Consider the following 26350-nt stretch of genomic DNA (forward strand, 5'->3'; position numbering starts at 1 on the left):
TATAACCTATGACCAGAATATACAAACAACTCTTACAGCTCATCAAGAGACAACCCAATTAAAAAGTAGACACAAGAAGATGATAAATAGCTAGTACAGCACAAGGCAAGGTGTGCAACACTAAAATCAGAAAAATACTTATCAGTACAATAACAAGATTGAACTGTACACTCATTAGGGAAATGAAGTTCATGACTTTTTCTTTTTGTTGGATTCTCCTCCTTTACAGTTAATTTCTTGTCACGCCCAATGGATTCATTCTACTGGGCTTTCTGGGGTTGTGATCCTCATTGTCTTTTCCTAGGATATTGTCTAAAATTTTTTGGAGTGCTGGTTTGGTATTCATGAAGTTCCTAAGGTGCTCTTTGTCATGAAAGTATCTTATTTCTCCATCTATTTTGAAAGATAGTTTTGCAGGGTACATCAATCTGGGTTGGAGGCTGTTTTCCTTTGGGGCTTGGAATACACCACTCCAAGCTCTTCTTGCCTTGAGGGTTTGCAATAAGAAGTCTGCTGTGATTCTGATGGGCTTTCCTTTGTATGTGATTTGTTTCTTTTCTCTAACTGCTTGTAGAACTTTGTTCTTCTGTTGGGTTTCTGGAATCTTAACAATTATGTGCCTATGTGTAGATTTTTTTTTTGATCAAGGCTAGTTGGAGTCCTATATGCCTCACTTATCTGTATGTCAAGTTCTTTTCCCCTGCTTGGGAAGTTTTCTACTATCACTTCTGTGAACAGTTTTTTTTTTTTTTGGTACTGCAGACTGAACTTGGGTATTTGCACTTGTGCAGCAGGCGGCGAAACCACTGAGCTAAATCCCCAGCCCTGTGAACAGTTTTTTTATGTCATCTGCACTCTTCTGTTTCTTCATTGACTCCAATCAGTCTTATGTTATTCTTCCTTGCATTGCTGGATTGATTTCTCATGGTCCTTTACAATTTTGAAGCAATTTTTCTTTTCCTGGTCACTAACTGCAATCTTTTCTTGTATATCTGAAATTCTGTCCTCACACTGGTTCATTCTGCTGTGTAGACTTTCAATGGAGTTTTTAATCTCCTGGAAATCTGTTTGTATCTGTTTTATGGATTCCATTTGTTTCCTATGTCGGGATTCCATCGTGTAACTCAGCTCCTCTATTTTTTTAATCTGTGTCCTCTCTAGATTTATTAATCGTGTCTTGCACCATGAGCAAAATCTTTGCTGTTATCTGAGTAATTATTTCTGATTTCATTTTTCCCAGATCCTCTTTTGTTGCCAGTTCAGAGAGTCCACGTGGTTGAGTATCAGGGTGTTCCATCTCGTTTCCCTTTGGGGTTGCTGTAGGTGATCTGGAAGTCTGTTTTTGAGACTTGTTCATGTGTCTTCTCATTTCGACAGGGGGTGCGGGAAGTGGGGTGCTCTGGATGCCAGCTCAGCTCAACTCCTCTGGGCTGGGAGCAGTGGAATGGTGGCCCGGAAGCCCCTTCCTCTGCACTAGGAGTGGTAGAACAGAGGCCCGGAAGCCCCTACCTCTGGGCTGGGAGTGGTGGAATGGCAGCACGGAAGCCCCTTCCTCTGGGCTGGAAGCGGTGGAACAGCCAGAAGTCCATATCTTTAAAAAGCCTTCAATAATTTTCCAAATGAGAAGTAATCTATCTGCTCTTAGAGTTAATATTCTCAAGAGTAATTCTTTTATAATTTCTTTCATTTTGGCTCATACCATAGTTATTTATGACTACTAATGTTTACTAAGTGGTAAACAACCTAAATGCAGAAAATGTATTTTTATGTTGTAGAATATCTGATGAATTAAATCAGGCACTTCTGTCTAGTTAAAAGATGTAAAAGATAACTGCAACATTATTCATTGATCATTTATCTTGTGTCATCTATTTTTTCTTAATACTTTCTACATATTTTTAAGTTTTATTCTACAACATTATGTGGAAGGTACAATTATTCTAATTTCATAGAAGAGGAACTTGATGCACAGAAAACTTAAGTGACTTGTTCAAAGGCTCACAGCTAATGCTCAGTGGCAAACGGAAGGTAGTCTGGCAACCTGGCTCCAGCACTCTTATCAGAACACTACCCTAAGATGGAAAGTATGAGGAACATTTGCTCCACTCTTAACACTTAGATGTTTAAAAGCTCAAACTTGCCAAATAAGAATCTCAAAAACTTTCTCCAGAACAACTTTATGGTCTGTGTCACAGAAATAAGGAAATCAAGTTCTTTCAAGTTTTTTTGGTGGGAGGAGTGAAGCCTCACCATATGATCTTTAAGCCTGAGTCCCAATATGAAGTGACAGAACACTATAAATGACATGGAAGATGTACCCTGAAATCTTATTTACATTTGTCCTCTAAAACCAAGAGATACATCTAATTTGCTTAGTGAAAATTAATATAAGCAATTCTGTCAAGAGTTTGTCCTATAAGCCATGAGTTTTCTTCTGAATGTGTCCAGTATGCTAAAACTGTACATCCACCTAAGTCCCTTAGACAACCATTTGGTAAAATGGAAATGGCAAATCACTGTGTGCAACATATGGTGTCTGCAAATACAGTCCCTAGATGATACAAAACAGTGAGGAAGATGGCTCAATTTAAAATCTTTCCTTAAGTAAAGAAAATAGGCTTCAAACAATTCACAATTTACGTTATATCTGTTAATTCTGTAATATTCTCTCCATCTTGTTTTATTTGGAATAAGTTGTTCTCTTTATGAACACAAATGTCTTATTTTCTCATTGCCAGAAAAGAGAGTTAGAGTGATGATTTTATGTCACTGAAAATAAAATACCATACATACCTGTCTTGAGCTCTTTTCATACCAAGATTATAAACATAAAGGTACGGGCTTTTGGTTCTTTTTTTTTTTCTCTTACGGTGGTGTGGGATGAGGTAGAAGTGTGTTAATATTTGTGCTTCAATTGCATCTTAAAATTTAAAATGGTTTTTCTCCTCGTGTAGAAGTTCATGACTCCGTGTATAGCCAAATCTGATTTTCATTCAGGATCCTGGAACCATGGAATATTTTCTAATCAATTTGCCCTTTCAGTTCTTTTAATACATGATCTACAGTTGTTTTATGAACATCCCTTTCCTTTCTTTTGTGACAGATATAATATGCAGGGATTCTTTAAAATTTTTTTTCAATCAAGGCTTTAAGCCGTATCATTCAATTGTCCAATTTCATCATTCCTCGCCATTTCCTTCATACCATCCTAAATCCTTTATGGACTTCCTCATGGTATTTTGATTCAAATACAAATGAGAAAATATTCAAAATTCTGATACTGTGATGCTTCATCCTATTGAGTAACAGTCTACTTCCTGGATCTGCAGAGTCATTCTTTTTTAAGAAAAGAATGACTTTTTCTTAAAAAGAAGATCTTTTTAAAGGTTGAGTTTCCATTATCTTTGAATCTCATAGTTAAATGTATTTCATTTGTTTCTGAATTGGATTAATTAAGAGTCCCCCTAAGAGAACAGTGTTTATTTACCTTAATATAACATAAATCTATGCTACACATGGACAGCATGTAAGAACTCATAAAGATATTTAAATGAAGCTTCTAGGATGAATTTTCAAAGGGCTTTAAATAAATGCTATTTGTAAACCCAATTGTTTCTTTTTGTCCCTGACCTTTCTTTCAGTATGTAGTTTTTCAGAACTGATTGGGTAAAAACATATGCAAATATATCTGAGAAAGAATGAACACAAAACCACAATCTATCAATAAGGGGTCCTGCTCCTTAAACTAAAATGTTAAAGCTTGCCCTTCCTCCAGTCTATAAAGTATCTGATTGTCGGAGTTGTGTTTGCAAGATAGACTATAAATAAGCTTTGTGTCTCATTTTGCTACTTCCCAGAAATGTAAGGAAAAATCTGTCATTATCATATAATTTATTGAGCACCATGGCCAGTGACATAAAGAACTATATATGGAATACTTCATTTAACCTGCACAGCTATCCAATGAGAAAGAGTCTATTTGAAAAGAGAAAACATGGTCTTAGGGAGATTTAGTAATTTATCTAAATTTATACACACAGCTAAAGAATAGCAAAACCAGAAACCAACTCGTGAAGATCGATAATATCAACGCTGGTTGCTAACATATTGATCTAGTGAGCTTGTCACATGTGTGAAAGCCACATCCTGAATTTACTAAATCAGAATGGCAGGAAAAAGGAGTCTTAGGTAAGCACTTAATATATATAGGAGAGCATGAGCTCTCATATACTATATAGAGATGCATTTCAAATCTCATATACCTAGACTTCTAAAAGCCTTATTTTATGTAAAGTTTGATCTTTTATATCTCTCACTGTGTGATTTCAAGATATATCACTAGCGGAAAGGGCTTAGCCATAGAACCAAGGTGGTAGGAGATGTTTCACAGCCAGTATATAGGGCTTTGACAGGTCAAATATACCATCCCCACCACCTTCTCCTAATTTGAAATCCAGGAGACTGGATTTTCTTCATCATGAGAATACTTTCAAGATCACTTCATTGAATTTTCCTTTTCAGACTCAATTAGGTATCCCTGCTTAGAATGACATGCTTACTTAGGATGATACAGGTCCCTTCTAATCCTAAACCATGAAAATAATTATGAATAGAATAGTATAGCTACAATCTTTGATAGGATGTATCCTTATGTTAATAAAATATCATTTTATATTACAACTGAATTTTTTATTTGTTCAAACAAATATCTGGTCTTGAAAAAATCTAAAAGGAGGAAATTATTTACACTAGTAATCAAAGGGGCTTCTAAATATGATGGCTTATCATATCTTCAATTCCAAAATTTTAAAGCTTTACAATTAAGATCTTTCTGAATGAACAATGAAAACATTTCATATTGAAAATTTTTATAATTACTCTAAAACAAGGTAAGCCAGATATTTTATGGTAAACATGCTACTCAAAGTGCTGGATATTTCCTATACTTTATGCCAGATTTAAGAAAGGGTAATAACGAACTAGACAAAGAAATGAATGCATATGAAATTTAAATCTTAAGGTAAAAAAAGAGCATAACATGATCATGAATATAAACACACCTGACTGCTAAATTTTGGAATCTGTCTCTGCCTCGTAAATACAAAAATGAACACCATCAAACAGCTTCCTGTGGGAAAAATGACCATAAAGACATATAAAGGTTGGACTAGTGAGCGCGATTTTCTTATAGGGCTTCTGCTACAGTGTTTTACTAGTTTGAAAGTCTAACTTAATACTTTAGAAACTGACTCAAGATTTTAATATAGTCAAAACTCATGACATTTCGAACAATGCACATGTGTGCAGACAGAAAGCTACACACACAGAAGAAAAGGAAGATCTACATCAGCCAAGAACCAACCTCTATCACAATCACCAGATTCTGTCACATTTCCTTCTTCCAAAAGAGGAGAAATTTATTTTGGTTCTTGATTTAGTCCATAGCTGGCTGGCCCGAGGGCAGAAACAGCATGGTGGAGGAAAGCTGCTCATCCCCTGGCAGCAAGGGGTCAAACAGAAGGGAGAAGTCAAGGACAAGAACACATCCCTCCAAGTTATGCCCCAGTGACCTACCTCCAACCAGGCCCCATCTCTTAATAGTACATTCAGCCATGAACTCATTAATAGATTAACCCATTGCTGAGTATAGCAGCTTCATGATCCAATCACTTTTGAATATATGAGATTTTGGGATGACATTTTAGACATACACTACTCCACATCTGATTGTACCTGATTTATAATTATTTGGGTATAAAAGTTATAGATAGCTCCACTCAATGTTTAAGTATAACAGTACAGACACAGTGAAGAGCCACTGTATATTATCATGAGAATTAAAGTTTATATTGTGAGGGAGGAAAGGGATTGAAAGAAAAAAAAAGTTCATACTGTGAGGATCAAAGTCTAAAGCTCCCACAAAAACCTGATAGCAAAGTAGGCTGTGTAATGAACAGCACTGGTACGTACAGCGTACAAAATATTCACTTGCTTTTACTTTCAAGAAAGTCTGAGGGGCCGGGGATTTGGCTCAGTGGTTTCGCCGCCTGCTGCTATGCGCAAGCGCAAGGACTGAGTTCGATCCCCGGTACCAAAAAAAAAATAAATAAATAAATAAAAAACAAAAAAACAAAAAAAATTTTAAAAAAAGTCTGTCTTTGATTAACATCATTAGTTTTGATTTATTATTCATAAGAATCTGGTGGTTCCCGTATTCATACATCTGGTTTATCTACTAGATTTTAGAGGAGTTTGTGGAGATAACTAAAGGGACTAATATGAGCTGTCAGAAAAGTGTAAAGAGATCTAGTTACATATCTAATTACATGTGAGGATGAACTGAAATGCATGGCATTGAGGGGATTCAAAAAATGGGCAAATGACTTAAAAACTAAGGAAAAATACTTAAATATTTGGCCTGGTTAGAGAGAACACTTTTTTGAGACTGTCACTAGAAAGTAACAGTGGTGGAGAAACCTCTCCAAATATATTTGTAAACATAAATTGAGAGTTTTGGTTATAAGGAGTATTTTTTCCCATGAATTATAACTATATAGCATTTAAGTTTCTCATTTATAATCAGAGATTATTTTAGTGAAGGACCTCAGGGCTACATTTGAATTTATTATGCAAAGAAGAAACAATACTTCAAATTGAATACTAGGAGAAAAAAATATACAATGAATAGAAAATCTCAAAATGGTTTATTAAAATGAACAGAGCAGACTAGAGATTTCTAAAGGGTGTAGAAAAACAAGGCTACTCACCCAACAATCATCTGAAGCAAAAACTACTCAGGGTGGGAAATAGGGGGATTTCAGAACCATAATCAAGAGCTTCACACAGTTCACTGTAGGTAAAGCCAGCTGGGACTTGCTTAAAGCATATCTTACTGCTGAATATCCAGCCCAGTGCATTAGAAATGCCACTTATTTATGGTCTCTTCCCCTTCCCCTATCCCCAACTTACAGTAGAACACACACTCTGAAAAACCAAAATTTTAAATTTAGTACTAAGTGGTAAATACTTAGAAGCTTTTCTTGATAATTTCTGAACATTGGTTATAGACAAAAGGCTTGCATAAATTGTGTTTTGGAAAAAACCCACTTTCTTATAGCAATTTTTAATGCAATAATTCATGGAAGCTACCCCTAATTAGCTCCTTCATATCTTAATTATTGACTGACCTTTATCACTAACTTGAGCAGCTAAGTTGATGTGAGCCTTTGGAAAAATAGTATTTCTATATTCATTCTACTTCCTGGCTGTATGTTCCTTAAGCAAGCAAACAATACAGTGGCACCTCAGTTCACAAGCTTAATTGTTTCCATGATTCTGGTTGCAAAACCAAATTGGACAAGAACTCAGTCAAATTCAATGATTAGGTTCAATGTTGACCTTATGGGAAAATTTGATTTAGTTCTGGTCCAATTCGATTTGTGACCAGAATTATGGAAAGAATTAAGTTTGTGAACTGAGGTACCACTGTAGTAGCTATTTTCAAAAACCCTAAAATACCTAAAAAAGAGAAAATAGATATAGAAATAACTTCATTTGATTGTTCATTGTTTTAGCAATCCAGTATACTAAATAAGCAGAGATAATAAAAATGGCCAGGAACACAGTACAGTGACAGTTTTACAAGTTGTATGGAGGGGAACGATCAGACTTAGCCAGGCTGTCCTAAGTCAGACAGAGACCTCCATGTTTATGTAGGATCGCTGCAATCTGTAGACAAAAGTCAATTTTTCATTTGTCCACATGGTCAGTTCCCGCAGCTTCCATTTTTGGAGTACTTTATTATTAAGACAACTTTCATATTCAATCTTCTATATTCTAATTTCCTAACTGCATAGAATTGTCATTTAAATATACTAATGCATTAAAATAAGCTAAATAAAAAAAAATCAAGATTCAGATAATAAAAAAAGAACCATTAAAGGAATACATCTAGCATACAAAGTCAAAATGGTTTTTTTCAGGAAGAAAAGACTGTAAATAACATGTACAAGGGAAGAAAGATTGAAATCTATAAAAGCATATACTCAGTTCACCTTCCTTCATGCCAGTGTATTCCAAAAATCTTCTCACTTAGCTGTCCTAATTGACTGAATTATCTTTGCTACACACCACTCAAATATTATCTCCAGACACCTTCAACTTTCATCACATGTCAAAATCTCTTGCCCTGGGATGATAAACTGAATAGAGCTGGAGAACAAAGTGCTTACAGTGACATATGAGACAGAGAAAAATGACTGTGCTGCTAACGAATAACGAGAAGAGCCTGAGTATTTCCAAGGATGCTATTTGCAAATTTCCTCCACACTAGTTGGATTTTTAAAGTTCTATAATTTTTTAGGGATGCCACGTAATACAGTAGGAAAACAATGAAATTAAGATATAGAGACTTGGATCTGTATTTTGGTTCTACTACACAACTGCTTAATCCTTTTAGAGACTCAGTTTCTTTACAAAATAGATAATCTTAAGTATTTGATAAAGTCTTTAAAAATTCAAAGAAGATATAGTAAAGCACTAGTGAGGTTTGGGACACACTACCCCAAAATACAGTACACTGGCATTTGAAGAAACATCAGAAGCAAGAAGTTCTTTCCGATTTTCTCCTGTTCTCCTCTGAAACAGACCATGACAGCATTCTCTGACCCTCCTCCGAGACAGGTCACAAGACCTTTGTTCCAGAAATGCCTATCCCATACCTAGAGGAAAGGAATTTCTACCTTTCTGAAAACTTAAGGACACAGAGAAGAATCTGAAAAAACACACCTTACTATGGTCATTCTAGTTCCTTTTGTCCTTAAATTGTTGTAGACTTCTCTATGCCTATCCAACTCTTCATCAAACCTAACCATAAAAATATCCAAGTTCACCTGTTTCTTTAGGCCTTCATTTCTGGAGCCTCCTGTCCTATATGAAACTTCTATTAAATAAATTTATCAGCTTTTTTCTCATTAATCTCTTACGTTATATGGGTTTTAGCCATGAATATAGCAATGGATAAGAAAAGATATTTAATCTTCTATACAGTACCTTTACCAGAAAATAACTGGCAAATCACAGACACCAACAAATAAATACTAGTTGTTTTTATTAAATACATTATAACCTGAAGTTCTTTATCTCAAGCAGTATTGTATGGTTAGTATCAATCCAGAGTTATCATTTTGGTCAGCATATTTATGATGCTATGAAAGTAATTAGAAATATAAAGTGGGTGCTCCAGGTTAAGTAGACTTAAATTTTACCTTAATTCTGACTCTTTCTTGAAAACTAATGGAAGCAATGTCAATGGGACAACACTATTGAAGTAAAACAAGAGAAGAACATTGAATTGAACTGGCGAAGTACATTCTATAGGTCCATCAGTTACTCAGGGAAATCATAAACTAAGGAAATAAATGGTTAGGAGAGGGACAGAAGAAAAGGCAGGGGTTGGGTGGAACAAAGATGACAGAATTTATATGGGCGAAAAATGAGAGGATGAGGCAATACAGATCTCTATATTCTGAGTAAGAACATGAATACAAATTTAGAAGCAGGAACTGTATGGAACAATGAAACAGTTTTCTTAATGGCGTAAGATAATCTCTGCTAGAAAACAAAAATGAGGTTGGACAAGTAGCATTATATCAGACTGCTGAAAAAAATCTCCAATGTAAGTAATAGTTTAGATATGATGCCTACCTGCAAACACACAATGTAAGAGTAATGGACAGGTTAAGTGGAGAGAGGAATGACATTAAACTCGTTATCTGTAATTACTCTATACTTATTATAAAGGCTGACTTTCTAACTAATTACTACTAAATTTGAAATTTGAGCTACCTTTAAATAATAGTTTTCTACTGCAATTTTTTGCTGTCTCAAAAGAAAGAAAAAGGGCTGGGGATATAGCTTAGTGTGAAGGCCCTCGGTTCAATCCCCAGTACTGCAAAAACCAAAAACCAAAAACCAAAACCAAACCAAAACAAAAACAAACAACAAAACAAAACAAAACAAAAAACCCCAAAATTAAAACCTCCACATTGTAGCAGATCATATAGAAGCTGCTAAGGTCAAAGACAAAGAAAAATTTTTTTTTTTTTTTGGTACCGAGGATCAAACTTGGGACCTTGCACTTGCGAGGCAGGCAGCAGAACCACTGAACTAAATCCCCGGCCCAGAAAAATCTTTAAAAGAAACAGAGTGGGGAAAAGGTGGAGGAGGGGTGCATTATACACAGAGGAATACAGATAGAAATTATAGTAGATGCCTCATGAGAAATCATGCAAGCAATAAGATGACAGTGCAACAACTTTAAAATACTGAGCAAAAACAAAACAAAACAAAAACAAAACGTGTATCCTCAGGATATAATATCCAGCAAAAATAGCTTTTAAAAATGGAGGAGAAATAAAGATTTTCTCAGAAAAACTAAAACAACTCACTGTCAGCAGATTTACTCTGTAATAAATGCTAAAGATAGTTATTTACAAGCAGGAATGTGATATATAAGGTATAAATATGAATGGCTTAAATACATCGATCAAAAGGAAAGGACTGTCATATTGAATAAAACAAAGATGCAACTATATTCCAAATCTAAGAGACATATTTTACATTCAAAGATATGAACAGGTTGAAATGGAAAGGAAGAAAATATGTAACAGTAAATAGTAACCATTAAAAAGCTGGAATGGCTGTTTTAGTATCAGACAAAATAGGTCTTATTAAAATTATGATCAAGGTCAAAAAGGTACATTTCATAATGACAAGACTCAATATACATCAAACTTTAACAATGATAAACATAAATGTACTGAACAACACAGCACAGATATATAAAGCAAAACTGAAAGAAATGGAACTGAGACGATTGAACAATTAATAGTTGGAGATTTCAATACCCCCACTCTTATTGATAGAACACCTAGTCAGAAAATTAGTAAGAATATATAAAAATTGGTTGATCTACTTGACATAACTGATATTTACAGAATAATCTACTAACGAGTTTATTCGTAACCGTTCTTCATTGAAGAGCATTTACACAGTTTCCAGTTTGGGGCTATCATGAATAAAGCTGCCATAAACATTAACAACACGAACAACAACACTATATTTTTCTCAAGTGCATTTGAAACATTAACCAAGATAGCCTATGTTTGGAACTTTGAAACAACCATTAAACTTAAGAAACATTATGCAATGTACTTCTCAGATCACAACAAAATTAAACTTAAAAAAAATAAAATGAAGATATATGAAGAATTGCCAAATTCAGATAGTAAACAATACATTTTGAAATAACCCACAGGTTGAACAGAACATCTCAAGGGAAAAGTATTTAAAAAGTTATGAACTAGATGAACATTAAAATTGAAGGGCCAATTTATGTCTTAAGCACATGTTCCTTAATTGGTTTCTTTTGAATGGTAAAAAGTGGTAACAATCAGCGGAATGTAAGAAATAAGTTTGCCAGATGCCTTTTGTTCATTAATATTTCATTTCAAATGTTGGATTAAAGACCACTAAAATTTCCTCTTGTACAGATGTTACTGATTTTTCTTTCAAAAGGAGTCACAACAAATGAAAGTACAGTGAATAGCAATTATATGTCACTCTTTTTGCATGACAAGTTAAAATACTAGAATACCTAAAACACTTTCAAGAGAAAAAGAATGGAGGAGGAAATATGACTAGATTCACATAGGTTCTGAAAAGTTATGTACACTTATATGTATAGATACATATGTAGAAGGAAAAAAAGTAGAAATAACTTATTTCCCCCCAAAATGTGAGTTAAGATTTACATGAGGTGAGTCATGTTATTTTATAAAGACAGTTGTTCTAAGTAAAATATCAAATAAAAATGCATATATTGAATCCTGACTGCATGAAGAGGGAGCTCTTATTAAACTAACAGGTAAAATTAATAAAATAATCTTTTTCATTCAAGACATCAAATTTAAACTGCAATCTGGTCACTCAAATTTGTCAACCATAATATCTAAAAAGAAAACAAACTCAAACAAAACCTATTGACCAGTATTTCCTGTCAGAAGGAATATTCTACTCAGGAGATATCTTTGATGGGGAAAACTGGGGAAGTTTCAAATTGTGGAAAATAAAAGGGAAAAACACAACTTATTATCTTAGATAATACATATGAATAAGTTTGGGAATGTATGAAGAACAAACTACTGAAAAAAGAAAAAAAAAGCATGCCAATTAGGATTGCACATGTCCTTCAAATTCTAAAAGACTGATTTTAAGAGGATTTTTTTGCTTTTATATGTATTTTTTACAAGGGAGTATAGGCAATCAATTAATGGGGCAACAAAACTTTGATTTTCTATTTATTTGGGAAGGGTGAAATAAAAATGGAGGGCTGGGGATTTAGCTCAGTGGTTCTGCTGCCTGTCTCACAAGTGCAAGGACCTGAGTTTGATCCCTGGTACCAAAAACAACAACAGGGGCCGGGGATTTAGCTCAGTGGTTTCACTGCTTGCTTCACAAGCGCAAGGACACGAGTTCAATCCCTGGTACCAAAAAAACCAAAAACCAAAAACAAACAAACAACAACAACAACAACAACAAAACACTGAACCTTATTCACTATAACAAAAAAGGAAAAAAACCCAGAATCTTACTAAAAGGTACCCATAGACATCAAATGCCTTAGTTTCCCAAGGAGTAAGCCTTTTTTTTATTGTCAATGTTATTACAAAAGAACTCATGTGATAATGCGGAGCAGTTAGTAAGAAAATTATTTGCACTAAAGTAAATAACTTCCCTTTACTACAAACAACAAATTAAAATAACTAGTATATAACTAAATGACTCAACATCTTTTTATCTTTTATCTACATAACATGAAAACTTCATTTCATATTCTTTCCCCATACTCTCTATAACTATTCTCAGATTCCAGCAAACCAGGGATACTGTGAAATAAACTATAAATGCACACCTTTTATTTTAATTATAGATATTTTACTCTATAGTTTCTTTCTCCAAAGCCCATGTTAAAAGTTAAGATTTGTTCTGCGTTTATTCAAAGGTGAAAATAAATAATTCTTGGCATAATCTTATAAAACATTTTTAAATACATCTAGGTGAGATACCTAAGCCCAATTCAAAACATCTTTTCATAAACAGATTTATTATGCTTAGTTAGGAAAAAAGATGACTTAGAATTTTACTTAGCCATTCTTGCTTTTTATTTATGAGATGTGTGGTTAAATATAATCTTTTGTTTTGTTTTGTTTTGAAACAGAGTCTCAGTATATAGTTCAGGCTGTTCTTGAACTATGTAGCCCAGGCTGTCCTCGAACTTGTGGGGAACCTCCTGCCTCAGTCTCCTGAGTGCTGGGCTTATAAGTATATGCCACCATGCCTGGCTAATACAAACTTTTATGAAGGTGTTTTCTCTTAACAATGTATTAATAAATGTGAAATTCTTCACTACAACTGCTCTGTCTTCAATATGATAGAAGTACCTTTCATAAATATCATTAGGCATGTTGAATGTTTGCAGCCAAAAACCTTGAGAAACAAAATGACTTGCTTAAGATTACCAAGTCTCTTGCTCTCTCATTTTTAAATTATAAAATGGTCAGGCCTGATGGTGCACACCTTTAATCCCAGCACTTGGGAGGCTGAGGCAGGAGGACTCCCAAGAGTTCAATACCAGCTGGGTTATAGTGAGTTCAAGTCCAGCCTTAACTACACAGTGAGACCCTGTCTCAAAAAACAAAAATGAATAAATAAAATAATAGGTAGGACTCTAGAATGAATAGCGTTGAGAAAAAGAATAAAAGAATTAAAAGAGTATATATACAGATATATAGCTTTATCTTTAAAGTCTGCTAAACTGTATAAAAATTAACAAACTTCAAAGGGAGTGCAGAAAACTAACATTTGTAATTCTTAGTAACTGATACTATAGTACAATTTTATTTGTAACCCTATCAGGCTAATATGCCAGATTATAAAAAAATTTTGGGTACTGCTTTTTAATCATTAATGCTTTAACTCTCCAAATAAATAAAAGCTTTAAATTCTCTTTCTAAAAATGTATTTACACAGACATGAAAAACTTTTTCACATGACTTCAGTATAACTAACAATGCCCTGAAGATCCCTGTAGGTAGTTGTTCCATGAATCTCAAATTAAGACTTTTTTACTAGGGAAATCAAAGACCCCCCCCAAAGGACCATAAAGAGTAAGCAAATGAGGTAACAGCTAATCATTTAATAAGCTTTAAAAAATGGTTTGTATCTGGAAAATTAGTCAATCACATCCACCAATTTAGCATTAGTTAGAAGAGTGAAAACACTCATTCTGTTAATTTTAGTATTTGATATTATTAATAGAGCAAAAGGAAAGGGGCTAACTTATGCAAACAATTAAAGACTAATTATATAGTTTGGAAACCTGAATGTTCTGCATCAATGCTTTTATTTGACATATAGGTTAGGTTGTCCAATCAAAACTTCAGAGCAATGTTAGAAAGGAAAACCCACTAATTTTTCTGTCATATAATTGCTTGTAATATTAAGTAATTAAAACAGAAGTTCTTCATTAGGAGAACATAACAGAGGGAGTTAAGATACAATATAAATTCAAATACAATAAGATCTACCTGAAACTTGCTGACACTGTACAGCTACTAAAGTTAACACAAGAAATAATGCAGCAGCAGAAACATTAAAATAGAGCAATTTATCATGAGAAAGGATCAAAACATTGCAGGTAAGACTTTTAAAAATAAATTATATTTCTTTTTTTTCATTGTTACTTGTAAAATAGTTGCATGTTAAGAGCCACAGTCCTTAGAAGGTACTGCAATTTGCTTAGTAAGAATTTCTAGAATTAGTCAAGGAAAATTCAATTTCTCTTGGAATATTTCCTTTACGAAGCTTTTTGTTCCACCTTGTCAGCATCAAAAAGTTCTTATTCTGAGGTGAGTAATGCCCCTCTAACAGAGAGGATCCTTCCTTGGGTTAAGAACATTCTAGAATTGGAGGGTTCAGATGCTAAAGTAAGGTGAAATAATGCAAACCAGAGTTTCTCAGTCAACATTTTGGCGAATTTGTCATGTGGGGGTAAAACAAGGGTCGATTGCTAGTTGACCTATATATGATAGGTATAGTGTTACTGTAAGCATAATTGGTCTTACAACTGGCCAATGGGCAACGGAAATCTACCATGCAACTCATTCAAATTAGAGAAAATGGAGATGAGAACCAGGTACAATAAGACACATAAATAAAAAAAATCTATTATTTGCTATGAACCTAGAGTTCAGATGATAGTGGATTCTGTCAATTTAACCTCAATATTTCTCTCAAATTTTTAGACTCAGATTCAAAGAAAAACTCTGTAAACAAGCCCTTCCTTCTGTAGTCTTCCCTGTATACTTTTGATACCACTCTTTTTGTGTTTAAAAAAATAATCACAAATTAAACCTTGATGTCAATTTTTCTACTTAAAGGTCTTCAGAATAGCACATAAGGTTCAAGCAAGGTCTAGAATGATCCTTAAAAAATCTCTCTCCTTAACCTATTTCCAGCTTTAACTCTTACCAGTCCATCCACATTCAAGCAGGCTCCAAACTCACAGTACTTAATTCTATTCTTCAGTCTCTGCACAACATGCTGTTCCTTCCAGCACAAACACCTTGAATAGACTTGAAATAACTTATGTGAAACAGTTAAGAAGGATGAGGACAGGAAAGATGCTAAAATGTTAATTCACCAATTTTTACACAATAATTGATTACCAGTAGTAGCTACCATTTATTGAAACTTTACTCTGTGCACTATTTGAAATGCATGATCTCACTCATTTCCTAATAATTCTTTGAGGTATTTAAAAACTAATACTATTCTCTTTTAGAAACAAAGAAGTAAAGGATTTATAGCTAGTGGCAGAATTGGGGAGATACCTAGAGATCTAATCCCAAAGTCTGAGCTACATGCAAATATAAAGACACACAGATTCTATCTCTTTACCTCATCCTTCTCTCTCTTTTACAAACAGTGCTGGGATGGTTAGCAGAAAATGGAGGTTCATTTCTAATTTTTTTGTATATCAAAATAACAATAGATATCATGAGCTAAAAAATCATTTTAGAACTTTTGATCCAGGCCTTCTTCCTCAGAATTTTATTTCACAGATACAATACTATAAAAGAAAAGGGAGGGGACCAGAGATTTAGCTCAGTGGTTCCGGCACCTGCCTTGCAAGAGCAAGGTACCGAGTTTGATCCCCAGTACCAAAAACAAAAACAAAAAAATGGAGAAAGCAACAGGTCCAAAGACATTACAGACTTAAAACTTAGAAAAATCAGAAGCAGTTTAAATGTTTAATAACAAATTGTAATTGATAACACTGATATTCCTCAACTTTATGCCATCAAATGAAAACATATTTACTACCTGTATCACACCTAATGTCACAGTTTACAACTGTACTGTGGAGTGCAGGCTGATCACCCTCGTGATGTCATGGCTGACTAGGAACTGTGGCACTCTGCCACTGTCCAGTACCACAAAAGGTATCATACTGCATACTACTTCCCCAGGAAAAGAGAAAAAAAAAATCAAAATTTGAAGTATAGTTTTTACTGACTGGACACGGCTCTTGTAAGATTGTTAAGTTAAAGAAATTAAGTTGAACCATCGTAAGTTGAAGACCATTTGTATATCTAAATGCTTATGATTGACATTATAACATAAAGTGAGACTATGCTATAGTTGGATGTAAAAAGCTAACCACAGAAACTACACTCTATACTGAAAAACTACTCTTAAGATGTAGGCAGAAGATTGGGAGCACAAACATCCCAATATTAACTGAAGTTCTGTTCAACTGAGAGAATTACAATCTTTTCTATACTTTCTGAAAGTTCTTCATAATTTGGGAAAATACAACACTCTCAAGCCCAAACGATACAGGTATTAAAAAGTCTCTTAAATAATGTAAATTGCATTTAGAGAGTCCAAATATAGAAAGTAAGCTTCTATAGGTCATTTACTGCTTTATATAATATAACAGGTTGAGAAGGAAATTTGTGGTTATTTTGATTTGTTTTGATTCCTCTGATACACAATTTAAATAATAAACATAGTAAAACTGCATAATTGAAATGCACATGTTGACATGCCAAAATCGCATGATTATTAAAAAAATTGAACTTTATCACTTAGAAATACAGCATGAAAGGGAGTGAGGGAAATATTTTCCTAGGGATTTATTCATTCCTAATCACTTCACTTTTTATAACTCAGGTTGATGTCATATCAATACAGGAAAGTGTCATGAGAACAATGGTTAGTGGGAGACTATAAATATAAAAGACAAAATATATGTGTTTTTTTCTCCAAACAGAAGTTTGAATTAGCTAGAACCAATTTTCTACCTAAGTTGTCATCTATTTTTTAAGCAAAAAGATTTATGCTTCATTAATTCCACTTTATAGTAATTATTTATTAAATATATTTTTATTCAATTAAAAAAATAATCGTTTTTTCCATTATGCACATTTCAGCATTCAACCAATACAAGTAGCAAAAGCTAAAAGCTAGAAATTAAGCAAAAGGAAATAATATCCAATATTCACTTTCCTTCCTTCCACTACTACTACAGAAATTTGGTAGGAACTACCAAAAGATGTAGAAACCAAACTCAAATCCCTTCCTATCTCAAAATATTTTGGATACTTTTAAGCATGATAGGGTAATAATGAAGATTATTTATAGATTAATGACATAATTCAGAATGCACTCCCCAATTAATATTTATTTCTCTTAAAAAGGTAGAACTAAAAACAGTAGGTAGCTTAAACATCTGGGTTAATTATAGGCTTCAAAATTGGCATTCACAGAATAAATAATGTTTTTAAAAAGGTTTGAGAAAAAACACTCATACTATTCTTATATGCCAAATTCTATGACAGTAAATATAAAATGACAGCAATGGAATATTTAAGATGTCAACTAGTAGGTTCCATAAATCATATTTTGCAGAATTTGTTATAACAGTCACCATAAAATATCTAACATATCAATGGTTTCCTAGAGCCTGTCCACGTAGTAGTGGATTGTAAGCGAAGGAAAATTTATGCTTTGTGTAGTTTACTTAGAGGGAAAAAAGAAGTAACGTGGCTGTCTCAGTTTCCCACACCCACTCGTCACTTCCTTCATGATCCCCCTGCCCCTCTCTATCTGCACACTAGGGAAGAGGGGCCCTGAGGATGAGATGGGAGCCACAGTCTTCCTGGAAGTCTGGATTGCTCCCACAATCTTCACTTCTTCCATTCCCAAGACAGATAAAAGATCTTTCAGATCGGTCCTCTTTCAAGTCAGCAAAGTTTTCTAAAATGTTATAAACCATCCAGTAAGAGAAAATAAGAAAGAGAGTAAAGATAAAAGGAAGAGGAGAAACAGAGTTGAAGAAAAGGGAGAAGGAATAGAGAAGCTCCTCTCTTGTTTACTGTTCCTGAAGAATTTTGGATAAGAAGTTTCTTGTAAGTGTGGGAAATCAAAATATTTAAGGGAAGCAGTTTTTAACTGAAGAAAAAAGTTCACACTACTGTTTTTGTTTCTTATTGAAGAGGGTAGGGGAGTAGCAAAATCTATTAGATATTAGGTACTCATAATTACAATTATTCTCTTTAGCAGATGCTAGAGCACCATTTAGGTCTCTTGGTTGCTACGTATAACACAACCTTTTCCCATGTTGACGTGGTTCATCTGTTCTGAAACTGGATTGTTCACATAATTTCCTAAAGAGATTTGGGAAACTTTTCAAAGTATAGATCTTTACACTTCTCTTTTTCTCCCAGAAATATGTACTCATGAGTCAAAAAACAATTATTTTGTTATTAATTTTGAAAGATTCCCAGTGATTCAGTAGATCTGAGAACTATTCATACGATAGATATATTCTTTAATGGAAGCAGACTGCTTGTAGCATTACATGGCTTCTCAAATGTGCTTTTCCTTCCCTAGTTTAGGGAAATCTGATGCTTTTATACAAAACATGTTTACTACGAAGTCAGAGAAGGATGCCTAAATTTTAGGTAAAACATGAACTGGAAAATTAATGTGTCTTTTTGAGGGAAGACAATTGTGAAATAATGCAAATGTGACAGACTAAGGGGAAGCAGAATATGCTATAAATCTAAAAAAACAAAGCAATAACAAATGTCAATTCTCCCATTAAAAATTTTTTGTTGCTTTAAAAAATAGGCTGGAGATTATAACCCAAAGGGAAAATAGTAATTCTGAATAACTATATAAGAGATAGTTCATGTCAGAAAAATTCATTTTCTTAAAACTGATGTCAACTTTACATTATCACAAAGCTCCAAGTAAGCCTATTAGTTATGAGGAGCATGTCCTACCTATTCTTTAGCATTTTGCTGGTTCCAATTAATTACTATTTAGTTAATCATGCAACAAACAAGATAAAGGCCAACTCTGAAAGGTGGTTTAATTCATTCAAAAAACTATAAATTAATTTCACATAACGTGTCCAAGTTTTGAAATGCTAGGGGTAATTTAAAAATAAATGATGTTAACAGAAATAGTTATTTAGTTTACTCTGTCAGAAACTGTTCTAAACACTTTATGTACATTACCTTATTTTAACATCCTGACAACCCTGTCGCTATTACCATGAGCACTTTACAGATGAGTATACTGATGCACAGTGTTGTTAAGGACTGTAAAGAAGGTCACAGAGTGGGTAAATGAAGAATCTGAGATTGAACCTAGACGGCCTGGCTCCAGAGTCTGTGATCTGACTCAAAATACTATGATGCTTTTTTCCAAGGAGTCTGTCATTTAGCTGAAGACCCAAATAGCACTACCTGTGTACAGATAACACTGAAGGATAGGAATGAGAGAAATTTAGGTAAAAAATGAAGATCTGCTTAAGAATACAGTTTTATTTAAACATTGAAGAATAAATGTTTTATGTAACAAAGTTTAATTCACCAGAAGAGTAAGTCTCATTATATGAATAAAAAAGGTGTTCTTACCCAAGGCAGATATAACTCTACATATAATGAATGATAAAAGATAACAGGTCTCCAAGCCAAGTTTTGCTGTACTTGATTTCACAGGAAAAAAATTAGGAAAATTCTTATTCTGACCAACCTTACTCTAGAACAGAAACTTAAAAGATTCCTGACATGTCAAGACATAATAGGAAATGTCTCTCTTAGTGATCAATGCTTTTTCTAAGGATTTTGACCATTTGTGAAGAGCTAGGGAGTTTTACATGTCCTTCACAAGTATTGTCGTTTATATCAGCTATTCAGTTTGGTGGTATGTATAGTGTATGGTTCAGAGATGATAAAGATGTGGGTTCCTGCAAAAAAAGAAAAACACTCCTCAATGTTCCTTTACATGGACATGATCACTTTGAAATATAAATACTCATTTGGATACTTAAATACTTTCTATTTATTCTAGTGGTTTCAAACAATAGTCTTGCCACAAAATGATCCATAGAAATGGACCACATGTAATCACTGTTAGCCTAACTCCAATCTCAAAGCAATGTTACTACAGAAGATGTGAACAGCTGGGATCGTTTTCCTTCTGCTTCAAGAATACCCTTTAAAGCTTTCTCTAGTATAGGTCTGATGATAGTAAATTTTCCAGATTTATTTATCTAAAAACGTGCTTATATTCGATCTTTGTCTTGAGAGATTTTCACTAGATGTAGAATTCTAGGTTGGTAGGTATTCTGCTTCACACTGAGTATCTAATTCCAGTGCCTTCCTGCTTCCATTATCTCGCTGAGTTTTCTGTCAGTCTAATGGACAATATTTACTCTGCTTTTTTAAAAGCATCTCTCTGTGGGAAAAGACAGTCTCCTCAATAAATGGTATTAGGAAAACAAAACATCCATAGGCAAGAGAATGAGTTAGGGTCAAACGAGCATACCACATACAAAAATAAACTTAAAATAGATTGGAGACTTAAACATAGACTGAAACTACAAATCACAAGAAAACAGTAAAAATGTTTCATAATTCTGGTCTTGGCAATGATTACTTGGATAGGATCTCAAGAACAGAGGCAACAAATTCCACCAAATTAAAAAGCTTTTGTGTAACAAGGAAACAACAGTAATGAAAGAACTATGAATTATAAGAAAATGTTTGCTACATATGTTCAGTTAAAATATATACGGAACTCAATTCAATAGTAAGAAAATAATCCAGTTTAAAAAATGGGCAAAAGACTTGAATAAATATTTCTCAAGGGAAATAAAACAAGTAGGTATATGGAAAAAAAAAAGCTCATCCCAAATGATCACAAGGGAAATGCAATTAAAACCACAATAAGATACTGTCTCAGATTTATTGGAATTTCTATCATAAAAAAATCTTTCACCTTTTTTTTTTATGATAGAAAAAATATAAAATTTTTTTATGATAGAAATTCCAATAAATCTGGTGAAGATGTAAGGAAAAGAAAACCCTTGTTAATATGTTGATGTGAATGTAAATCAGTGTGGAAAACAATTTGGAGGTTCATTAAAACCTAAATACAAAACTACCATGTAATCTAGCAATCCCACTTAAGGGCACATATTCAAAGGTACCGAAATTAGTACATCGAAGAGACACCTTGACTTTTGTGTTCAATGCATCATTATTCACAATAGTTAAGATATGGAATCAATCTATGTATCCATCAGATCAGTGGACGAAGTAAAATGAATATGCACACATACTAAGTATACAGCTATAGAAAGGATATAATCCTGTCATTTGTAGTAACATGGATGAAAGCAAAGTATGTTAAGTGAAATAAGCCAAACACAAATACTACATGATCTCAATATGAGTAGTAAAAACGGTCAAATTCATGTGAAGTAGAAAGGAGAATGGTGGTTATCAGAAGCTAGGAAAGGCAGATGATCAAAGGGTACAAATTTTCAGTAGAGACAGAAGGAATAAGTTTTTGGTTTTTTTTTGGTACAGGGGATCGAACTCAGGGCCTTGTGCTTGCAAGGCAAGCAGTGGAACCACTGAGCTAAATCCCTGGCCTAGGAATAAGCTTTTGAGATTTACTGTGCAGCACACTGACTCGTTAGTAATAATATATATTTCAAGAATTTTAATAGAGTTTACATGTTCTCAATGCAAAAAAAAAAAGCATGTTAAGTGATGGTTATGCTAACTGGTTTGATTTTATCATTTCATAATGTACACATATCGAGCGATCACATTGTGTCCCATAAATAATTGTCAAAAATATAAAGAAACATGGTTTAAAGGGGAAAAGATCTCTCTTTGTATTTATCTGCCAGCAGTTTTATCATGTTGTTCCAAGGTCTGAATATCCCACCAACAACAAGGGCTACTTGAGGACCAGTCACAAGTGGCTTTTATTTAGCACTAACTTAGCTTTATAAGAGAATACAGCTTAGGAAAATTCAGCCTACATAGCATCTTCAAACTTAACAGAAGTTCAAGCGATCATTCATATGTATGATGGCTCTCTCCACCATCCACAAGGAAGAGACATGCTATTGCCAGAAACAGGAGATATATTTGGTTTACATCAAAACGATGTGCTTTGGTTTTCTGTTACTCTTACACTGTTCAACTGGCACAGACAGAAGGCCAATATGCCAAGACACATTTCTCCCAGTCCAGATGCAACACTATCAATGGGGTTTTACAGCAAACTTTAGCAATTACCAGTAGCTAGCAATACCATTCTGTATTTGTCTTAATATATTCCAAAGAAATGGTGCTGTGAGAAGGCAGACCAAAAGCAGGATAGGTCTACTCAAGGTCCATGGCTGATGTTAAACCTTTTCTCATATTGCATGCTTCACATTATTCATACTCTGCAGTTCAAAGGCTGACTGAAACTCTGCCTTGATGTCTTTCATCAACTCGGTAAAGTTCTCAACAATATTCCTTTCTATTTTTTGTTCCTGCATTACTTCTCTTCTCTTCTTTAGATCTTCTGTTGAATACGTTAAATATTCTTACTTGATCCTCTCTCTTTTCTGTATTTTTTATCTTTTGTCTCTCCATCCTTCCTTCTAAACATTTCCTAACTTATCTGCCACTTCATTAATTCTTTTATCTATTTCGTTTCCATTCAAATACCCATTGAGTTCTGCATTTTAGTAATATTTTTTCAGCTCTAGAGTTTTAATTTTTAAAAGTTTCCAGTTCCCAGATGGAATTTTCTTTTTTTTTTTTTGGTACCGGGGATTGAACTCGGATCCTTGCGCTTGCGCAGCAGGCAGTGTAATCGCTGAGCTAAATCACTGGCCCTCCCAGATGGAATTTTCAATCTTGTCTTTCATCTTATAAGCATGTTAATTTCAAACTATGTCTGATAAACTATATCTAGTGATGTTATGATTGTTTGGTTGTTATGATGGTTTTATTCATATTGCCTTGTTTCTCTTATGTATGGTTTTTTTTATGTATGCTTATTTTAAATTGAGCTTTAGTTACTATATTTGCAAATTTGGAAAAGTAAATAAAAAACATGATGTTATTTTCTTTCTGAGAGGATTTAATTTTGCATTCTATGGAAACTAACAATCCAGGATCACCTCGATTCAATTCAGGATTTTTTATGAAACCAAATTGCAATCAATGTAAAAACTTATGTTTACCCAGAACTATATCCCTTTGGGGACCTAAAACAATGTCAGTCACTTATACAATCATATACACTGGGTTCCAATTTCTCTATCCCTGTGAAGGTGCCTTAACTGCTTTTACCCACCCCACCAAAATCAACAAATGCTCTCAGAGGGAAAGTAGATAAAAAATCAGGCTCACATTTCTAGTCTGCTGATTCTTCCCTGTATTGTTTCCCTTGCTTTCAGATTAATTTTGGTTTTTAAAATACAGTCACGAGTCATATAGCAGCATAAATTATATAGTGAGAAATATGTCATCAGGCAATTTTGTCCTCGTCAGAGCATTACAACGTATACTTCTGAAACCTAGACAGTACAGTCTACTACACAGTTAGTTTAAATGGTATAGTCAGTCTATTGCTCCTAGGGTACAAATCTGTACAGCATGTGACTGTACTGAATACCATAGGTAATTGTAATGAATGGTATGTGTTAAAACATATCTAAATACTGAAAGGCTACAGTAAAAATACAGTATAAAACATGATTTTTTTTTTTTTTTAAAGGGAGACCTGTGCAGGGCAATTACCATGAAAGAGCTTGCAGGACTGAAAGTTACTGTTGGTGAGTGAGTGAGTGAGTGGTGAAGGCCTAGAACATTACTACATATTGCTGTAGACTTTGAAAACCTATACACTTAGGTAACACCAGATTTATAATTTTTTCTTCAATAATAAATTAACCTTAGCTTTTACTTTGTAAACTTTTAATATTTTCAAACTTTTTAATTCTTTAATTCAAACCACAGATTCATATACCTACACAAAAATACTTTTTTCTCAATATCCTTATCTATAAATCTATCCTTTTTTTTCACTGTTTTTACTTTTTAAACTTTCTTGTTAAGAACTTAAGAGACAAACACACAAAAGAACCTAGGCCTACACATCTATAACATCAATATTAATGTCTTCCACCTCTGTGTTTTTTCCTTCTGGAAGATCTTCAGGGAAATAACACACATGAAGCCGTCACCTCCTAACCTAACAATGCCTTCCTCTGGAATCTCTCCTGAAGGGCTTGCCTGAGGGTCTTCTTGAGGAATTGCCATTCTTTTCACAAATATGTTCATGGGAATATTTTTGGTTTGTTTATTTATCATAGATTTGCTTGTAAAGATATAATGCACCATGAACAGTCTTTTTTATTAATGACAACCTTTTGGTGTTGAGATCTGTATTTTCAAACTTTTTAGATAAAATTGTTGAGATCTACAAAAGCTTCTTACTCTTCACTGTGAACTTCCTTGGGATTTTTCTTTGCCTTATCCTACAGTTTTCTTTCCTGTTGTTTTGTTTTTAGGAAATTTTCAGGCCCATCTTTGTATAAGTGGTTCATTACTGACCAAAATACTGTTATGCAGCGCATGACCACACATGCCTTTAGTCCAACTTTTCTAATTCTACCTAGTGTATCAATACCAAAACTGGGAATCGAGTCACAGAATTTTAAGCAAGACAGCAATGGAATATACTAAAGTTAAACTGTACCTGGAACTCAGATATTTTACATTACACATCAAGTCATAATTTTGGGTTAAAAATAAAATTGGGGACTGGGTTATAACCTGGTGGTACAAAATATGCTCAGGATATGCAAGACACTTGGGTTCCATCTTCCAACAACCAAGTAAGCACCTAAAGAACTATTTTGCAAAATATGATGCTAATAAATGACTATAAATGACTGTTTACATAAATCAAGACAGTAAAAATGAGTATTTATTCAGATATTTTATGGAAAACCTTATTCTTTAAAATAGATGAACAAGAGAAAGTGTGAGGAAATGGCTTTTTATCAACCCAGTAGTGTCAAGAAACTGAATACCTTGGACCGTTAACTTATGAACTCAATTCATTTCTGAGGGCTGGTTGTAACTCAAGTTGGTCAGGCTCCTCTACACAGCCTTCAAAGTCTCCTTCTATATTATCTTAGGCCACACTTTCTTCCAGGCAGATCCCAGTGCCCTTAGAGAGACACTGGCCCAGGATTTCTCAATTAACCCCACTTAGGAAAGGATGTTGCAGTGTTCCTTCCAGAACTCTTTTAAGGGTTAAATCTGCATTTGAGACCATCTGCAAGCACAGGCGGGCGGTATTCGGGTCATAACTCAAGACTTTGGTCATAAGTCAAAACTAAAATGCCAGTTGTAACCCAAGTTGTTCATATGTCAGGTCGGCTTTAACTTGAGGGTCCAGAGTATGTTTAAATAACTTTACATAAGTGCATTTGTAGAGAGCAATTCCACCTTGAAATAGTATTTACCTATGTACACAAATGGGCCGCTCTACATCACAGGTTTTGCTAATTAAAATAACACCCTCAGTTGACTGCTTTTTCAGCACATACCGCAGGTGATTAAGGAAAATGACATATACTGGAGGAATTCCAAGTCTCACAGGAGAGACGCAGAGACAATGTTTGTAATGGAGGCATGTACAAGGTCCTCTGGGTACAGAGAAGGGACATCATGCTAGTATGACACTGATGCATTAGTGATATTTCACCTGCTATCTAAAATGCTAGCTTTCTCTGCTAACACAAAATCTAAGCCCCCCCCCTCAATGTTTTTCAACATAATTAAAAACTGTGTATATGTAAAACATTATATTAAATAACAAGAAAAAAGGAAAAAAAAAACAA

General features: G+C 34.0%; 1 protein-coding gene, 1 long non-coding RNA gene and 1 other non-coding gene across 7 annotated transcripts in view; all 3 read right to left on the bottom strand.

Moving 5' to 3' along the window:
- Cop1 (COP1 E3 ubiquitin ligase) overlaps positions 1–26350 on the bottom strand; it is a 201676-nt gene that overhangs the window by 10739 nt on the left and 164587 nt on the right. The gene's annotated exons all lie outside the window — the stretch shown is intronic.
- On the bottom strand, positions 156–26349 carry LOC147823104 (uncharacterized). The gene is made up of 2 exons (XR_015444328.1): positions 5363–26349; positions 156–5128 (listed from the first exon to the last, which is right to left on the bottom strand). It is a non-coding gene; the product is annotated as an uncharacterized LOC147823104 (long non-coding RNA).
- On the bottom strand, positions 7645–7786 carry LOC147823105 (small Cajal body-specific RNA 3). Its single transcript, XR_015444598.1, has one exon.

Source organism: Heterocephalus glaber, unplaced genomic scaffold, assembly GCF_053883595.1.
Source record: "Heterocephalus glaber isolate CG9 unplaced genomic scaffold, H.glaber_assembly_v1.0 deba00001600, whole genome shotgun sequence".
Classification (NCBI taxonomy): Eukaryota; Metazoa; Chordata; class Mammalia; order Rodentia; family Bathyergidae; genus Heterocephalus; species Heterocephalus glaber.